Source organism: Periplaneta americana, chromosome 1 (assembly GCF_040183065.1).
Source record: "Periplaneta americana isolate PAMFEO1 chromosome 1, P.americana_PAMFEO1_priV1, whole genome shotgun sequence".
NCBI lineage: Eukaryota > Metazoa > Arthropoda > Insecta > Blattodea > Blattidae > Periplaneta > Periplaneta americana.
This window is the reverse complement of record NC_091117.1, coordinates 20,689,535-20,695,835: the sequence shown is the minus strand read 5'-3', so window position 1 is coordinate 20,695,835 and position 6,301 is coordinate 20,689,535.

Sequence of the window (6,301 nt, the reverse complement as noted above, 5' to 3'; positions counted from 1 at the left end):
ATATATGCCGAGTCACTCACACATTGAATCTCTGTAAGGTGTAAAACGAACTTTGAGAGTTTGACTTTAAACTGACGTGTGTTTGAAAGTGCTATCATTAGTAGTTTTTGTGTAATAAAATATTGAAAGTGTTACCGGACTTTTGATATGCCCTGTATAATATGTTGGGAGAAAATGTGTTAGAAGAAAATCCACGAACGATTAGGGAAAACACGGAAATTTTACTTGAAGCAAGTAAAGAGATAGGTTTGGAAGTAAACTCCGAAAAGACGAAGTATATGATTATGCCTCGTGACCAGAATATTGTACGACAGGCGTCGTCAACCGATCGCACAGTCGTGCTGGCTGGAGCTGCACAATGCACAAGTCTACACGTGAATCAGTCGCTGTGCAGGAGAGGGGAGGGATGACAGTTGAAACCGGCTCAGTGGAGGTCTACCAATACAGTCATTCAAGCATTGTCCGTATCCCTTATACTCTTATAGCCTATTGGTTATGTACCATTCCATGTGTTTCTATTCGAAATATACGTAATAAAATTTATCCTATAACTTAAAGAATTTGAAACATGCAATCATTAATTTCTTCTGGCAAATTAGTAAACAAACGGAGGACATTAAATATGCTGAAATCAGCCAAATAATACACAGAGTTTAACGACCCATTTTGTTACTAAAGCTAGAAACAGTTTCTTCAATTTTATGTTTAACATAAATTATTCCTTCTTTCAACAACCATCAATTAAATTATTATATGAAAATGAAGACCACAAATATGTACAACTAATAAAAATTAGTAAACTATATTCAATACTTATTCCCCATTAAACTACAGCCTATATAAGAGAATTGTTTTCCTGTACAGTATATCTAACAAACATTTTTTCTTTCTAGAAACATAGTAAACGCCAAATAAGCTTATTAAACGTACTTTAAGATAACGAATTGAAATAGTCGCGACGCTGTTATTCCCGACGTGACTCCTCTTCTTTGCTTACGTCTTAGGAAGTGAAGGCTCTATAAAGTCTAGGTAAGTAGTATCGTTCGCCATTTTTGTTCTTTCGTTGCCGAGCTACCATACGAGGAATCTATTTACCGCACCGTTAAACATTATCATGTCGTAGCTCCTTTGATAATAAATCAAACGCACTGTAATTCACCAAATAAGTGAGCGGCAAATAACGTCTTCGTGTGCTTTCTGCGAACGCCAACGAAAGAGCCAAAATGGCGGGCGATTATATTAAGTATTTATCGAGCCTTAAGAAATGAATAACGTCTTCATAAGCGAATCACAAGACGCACACGTTTAAATGTAGCCGACCTGCAACGCGATTGGCTGCCGGAAATTAGAGCGACGGGACTTTTGTACCCAACAATGCTTTGAAAATAAGCATTTATTGTTTTTATTGGTTTCATTTACTTAAAGGGACATACTAAAATGTTTAGTCAATTGGAATTTCGTAATATATATTGGGTCTCCACTTAACGCAAAGGAACGATTGTGTCGCCGCCTTTTCACTGAATATGGAAAAGACAAGTGGAAGAAATGTGTTGAGCACATTAAAAATAACAGAGAACGATATTTTGGTAGTGTTAATGTAATAGACAGTGAAACTGACAGAATAAGTTCGTTAGGAGAATGTTTAACTGATAGCAGGGCCATTCCATGCAAAAAAGTATGTTTTTGAACCATGATGTCTCAAAAGTTAAACATATTGTAGTAGGTTATTCTATATGTTCTAAATATGAATTTCACGCAATATTATGTTTATATTCTCCATTGTTTGGCACCAATTAGCATTTAAAATATTGGTTTTCTTACTATGTAAAAGAAGATGGAAAAGTGATTTCAATGCATTCAGAAAAGGAGAGGCTAGTTTATAAATGCTCTCAAAATGAAAAAAAAAAATAAATAAATAAATAAAGTTATCCGCCGTAAAATAATTAAAAAAAATATATATATATATAGAACACGAAATGCAATTCATGTTTACAAACGAAAAAACATGTGTTTAATTCTTTAGGGTATATTGATTCCACTGTAAAAATTTTATAATGTAGACTTAAATACCACGCTAGTTTTTAATAAAAAATAACTCACCGGCACAAAGGAGCTCAGCAGGTAGAATATCCCGTCGTATCCCGTCATTGCCGCGTGATGTAGCTTACACTGCTTCCCCTCTCGCGCCGCGACTTCGTGCACTTACAGTAACTTCTTTGGGTACTTCACACGACGAAGAAAATGTTTTTAACACTTATTTTGTTCTCGAAAACTGGAACTACACAGAGAATGCTACGTGTTCCCGGCAGTGTTTTCAGCCTGAGAAACCGATCGTTATTTAATATGTCAGCCTCATTTTCATGTTGTTCTTTTCCCGTAAACGAAATATCAACACCAGGAATATTAGTTTTCGCCCTATCATACAGTTCTTTCGGGTTCGCAATTTGAGTTCCCCGTGGACTAGCGTGTGCAGCAAGCCTCTTTTCTGTTCCACAGACACCGTCCCAGGGGCTCTTGCCGTGACTTGTTACAAAAAAATGCCACTCAGCTGCGACCTGAAAGTCCGTCATGTGATAGGATATATTGACAAAATTCTTCCTGTTCTTATACTGCCCTGCTGCACCATCGCTGAAATAATAATTTTTTTCACATCCTGAAATTTTTGTCTTAGTTTTAGTATAAGTTCTTTTTGAAATAAATGAACCCGTGCAGTATCATGTAGGCCTACTAAATAATCGGATAAATATTTTGAGTTCCAGGACATTTATCACATTTATTAAGGAAGCAGTTTTCAGAAGAATTTTCACAAACCATTTTTTGTACAAAAAAAAATAATTTTATTCATTTCGGGATTTACAACTTGATTAATAGCATGCATACTCGTTAACATAAACTTCGTATTTTCACACGTAGTACATACGCAAACATTATGCGTGCCTGGGGCACCCGGTAGAACACACTGTTTCGGTGTAAGGGTCGCAAAGCTAGAAAACCCTATACCCTATCTTTGAGCCTGGATTCCTGTTCTTAAATTCTTTATAGAGCTCTTTTAGGTTAGCCAAAAGGAGCCGTTTTTGTTTTTCCACTCTTCTGTTGCCCTCTTTCACAGACTTTGTATCTTTCATTCCTGCTAAAATCCTGCTAATATCGTTCTCTAAGTAGAAGTTGTAGACAAGTGTGACAGTTTCTTCAGGGATATGGCGTTGATATTTTCTGTCAGGTACAGACGTTATTCCTTTATGGTTATGTGTCAGCTTAGAGATCTAGCTACATAAAGCGAAACGCCGAATTCTGACATTATTTTGTTTACGCTCCAGCTTTTGTGTAAACAGGTTAAGACCATATATTTTTCGTTCGTTGAGTGCAAATTAGAAAATTTCTCCTTAAATTGTGCGATCATTTCTTCGTCATCGTTACTTTTATTTCCTACATTAAATATTTCACTGTTTCGTTCACAACACTGACTTTCCTTGCACGTTTAGAAATAGGAGACTGTCCGAGGGGCGTTAATAATTGATTTAAATTGCTTATTGTGGCCTCCTCTTTAATTTCTGGTGGAACATACTGTTCTTCACTACATTTCGACTCAATATCAGCCCCCGGCACACATTCTTCTTCGCTCGATTTCCTCACATCACTTTGTTCACTACTGTCCGCGGATGCCATTTTTGATAATTTGATACAACACGAACTGCATATTGCATCACCTATCATTAAATTCGGTATTTTTTTCTCGCATCCATTCGATAATTTTCCTATTACCTGCCTTTCTCATATGTCCTTGGAGTCCGAAAGGGTTAAAACACCACAAATACCGAAAAAGACTTTCAGATTTTGACATTTTCAATCTAATCAGATACCACTGCACTGTTAAAAATTCACAGCTTTAAACAAATGCTTCCAGACGTATACTGTAAACTCCAGCTGCCCGATCAAGGTCAGGGAGAGGACACACGGGTTTGAGATTACTTATCCGAGTTACGTCTCGCGAACGCTACTTCCGCCACACACATAGGAAGCGATTTTTCAACCGTCAGAACAAAAATTAATAATTTTATTAATTTAATTACTCGTAGGTTTTTTGAGATTAGTTCATAAAACTTAAGAGATGGATTAAGAATAAGATTTTCTTCAATACGAATAAAATTCGCACGAATTAAAAATGTTGCATTCTAATACAGTATAAAACTATTTCTTTTTTTCAACGAAGCGTTTTTATGAGCATCTCTTAATATTTTTCGAATTAGTCTTAAGGGCCATATTCATAGACATTCTTAGCGCGGTCTTCCGGTGGATGATCAGCGAACTAACGTTTTTCGTATTCATAAACCAGTGTTAGCGACATGATATGAATCCTGTACAAGTAATCAGTCGATAGCCGGGGCTAGTTTAGCACGCTCTTGGCGCGGGCTAGCGAAATGTCTATGAATAGCACCCTAAGATATTAAAATATGGTTGTTCAGATCAGAGGCGTATACTGGTTAAAGGGTTTGGGCTACCGCTGACCCTATTATTACACAAAATATATCTAACAATTACTTTAATTTTAATTACTATGGTAAAACTAATAATACAAAATTATTACATTATGTTATATTATAAACTTTTTCTTTTGTAATTTCCTTGGGCTACCACCGGTAGCCCCGGTAGCCCGCAAAATACGCCCCTGGTTCAGATTTACAATGGCGTCTCTTTAGTTTCGATAACACGTCATATAGGGTGTCTAGAATATTTCAACTTATGGATAACATGCAACTGTCGCCCATTTCTCAGTCATCCGTATGACTAAAATATTAATGATATGGTGGTCATAGTTGGCAGTTTAATTTATTTTTATAATAACATTATATTAAAAACACAAAAAAATTCATGACATCACTGGCATATTCTTAAAATTTTCTATGGAATGATCCCACTCTAGAAGGAATTCTTTTTCTTGGATACTGAGTACCATTTTAGGTTTCTTTCAAAGCCTTCTTTATCAACAACTGAAATAACAATGCCGTCAATTTTTTCTCACTGAGCTGCGAGTACAACATAAACTTCGATATATTTTATTCTGGGGTTATATTGTAGTTTATTATCGTTAGCTATTACTCAAAGGGCATACTTACTGAGCACGTAAACAAGAAACCTAATTTTGGATAGTTGTGTTGGACAAAATGAGCGTCTGATTTAATTTATAAATTGTACAGTCACAGGCATAAGGATGTAGAAAGAAATAGGAAACCATTGTATTCATCATGGCTGAGTTTCAGTCTTAATACAGTTAAGGGAAGATTAGCTGTTGTGTGGGGGAGCGGGGGGACCTTGAATGAGACTGTCGTACATTTGGTTCTAATGATCACAGCTTTTGTTAATTTTTTGTGCTGAATAAAGAAACTTTCGTCTGTTGAATTAACCTAGAATGGTTTCCATCTATTGAATTGTAAGCTAGAAATTAATTTTTTTTTTAAATTTTATATGTATATATATAATTATTACCAGAGGCGTATACTGGTTAAAGGGTTTGGGCTACCGCTGATCCTATTATTACACAAAATATATCTAACAATTACTTTAATTTTAATTACTATGGTAAAACTAATAATACAAAATTATTACATTATGTTATATTATAAACTTTTTCTTTTGTAATTTTCTTGGGCTACCACCGGTAGCCCGCAAAATACGCCCCTGATTATTACATCACTGAACATCGGTGCACTTCATTTTCTATATCTGATGGTAATGAAATTTCAACCACCCGTTGTCAGAGTACACTAAAGTAAAACCATGCAATATCATTTCAATACGTCCATTATGTTTTTTACTAGGGTTCAAATGAATATTCGTTGTTAAAAATTACTTTTTTTTTTTTCGTCTAGAAAAATGAACACAAATGCGGGGGTCAGAGGCAAAGGGGTATCAGTGAACTTAATTATTTGTGAGAAAATGTGGTTGAAAGTACTTTAAGATTTCGTAAATTCCGTGAAATTTATTTCAATTTTTGTGTGTGATGTGGTTAAAAGATGTATCTCTTTGCCACTAAAATTTTAATTGTTTAAGCTTGCCCTGGATGTTTTTAGAAATGTCACATGTACCCCTTTGGTTCTGATACCCTCAAATCAGTTATTTTTCGAGATATTTTAACAAAACTGCATCATTAAGATTATCGTACATGTATTAACATGCCATGAAAATTTCATAACTCTAAGTAAGTTAAAAAGTTTCTGAAAAAAATGTACCAATAGAATGAATCTAAAAAATATTTGTAAAATTAAAAAAAAAAAGATAATTTCCAGCTTTCAATGCACTAGAT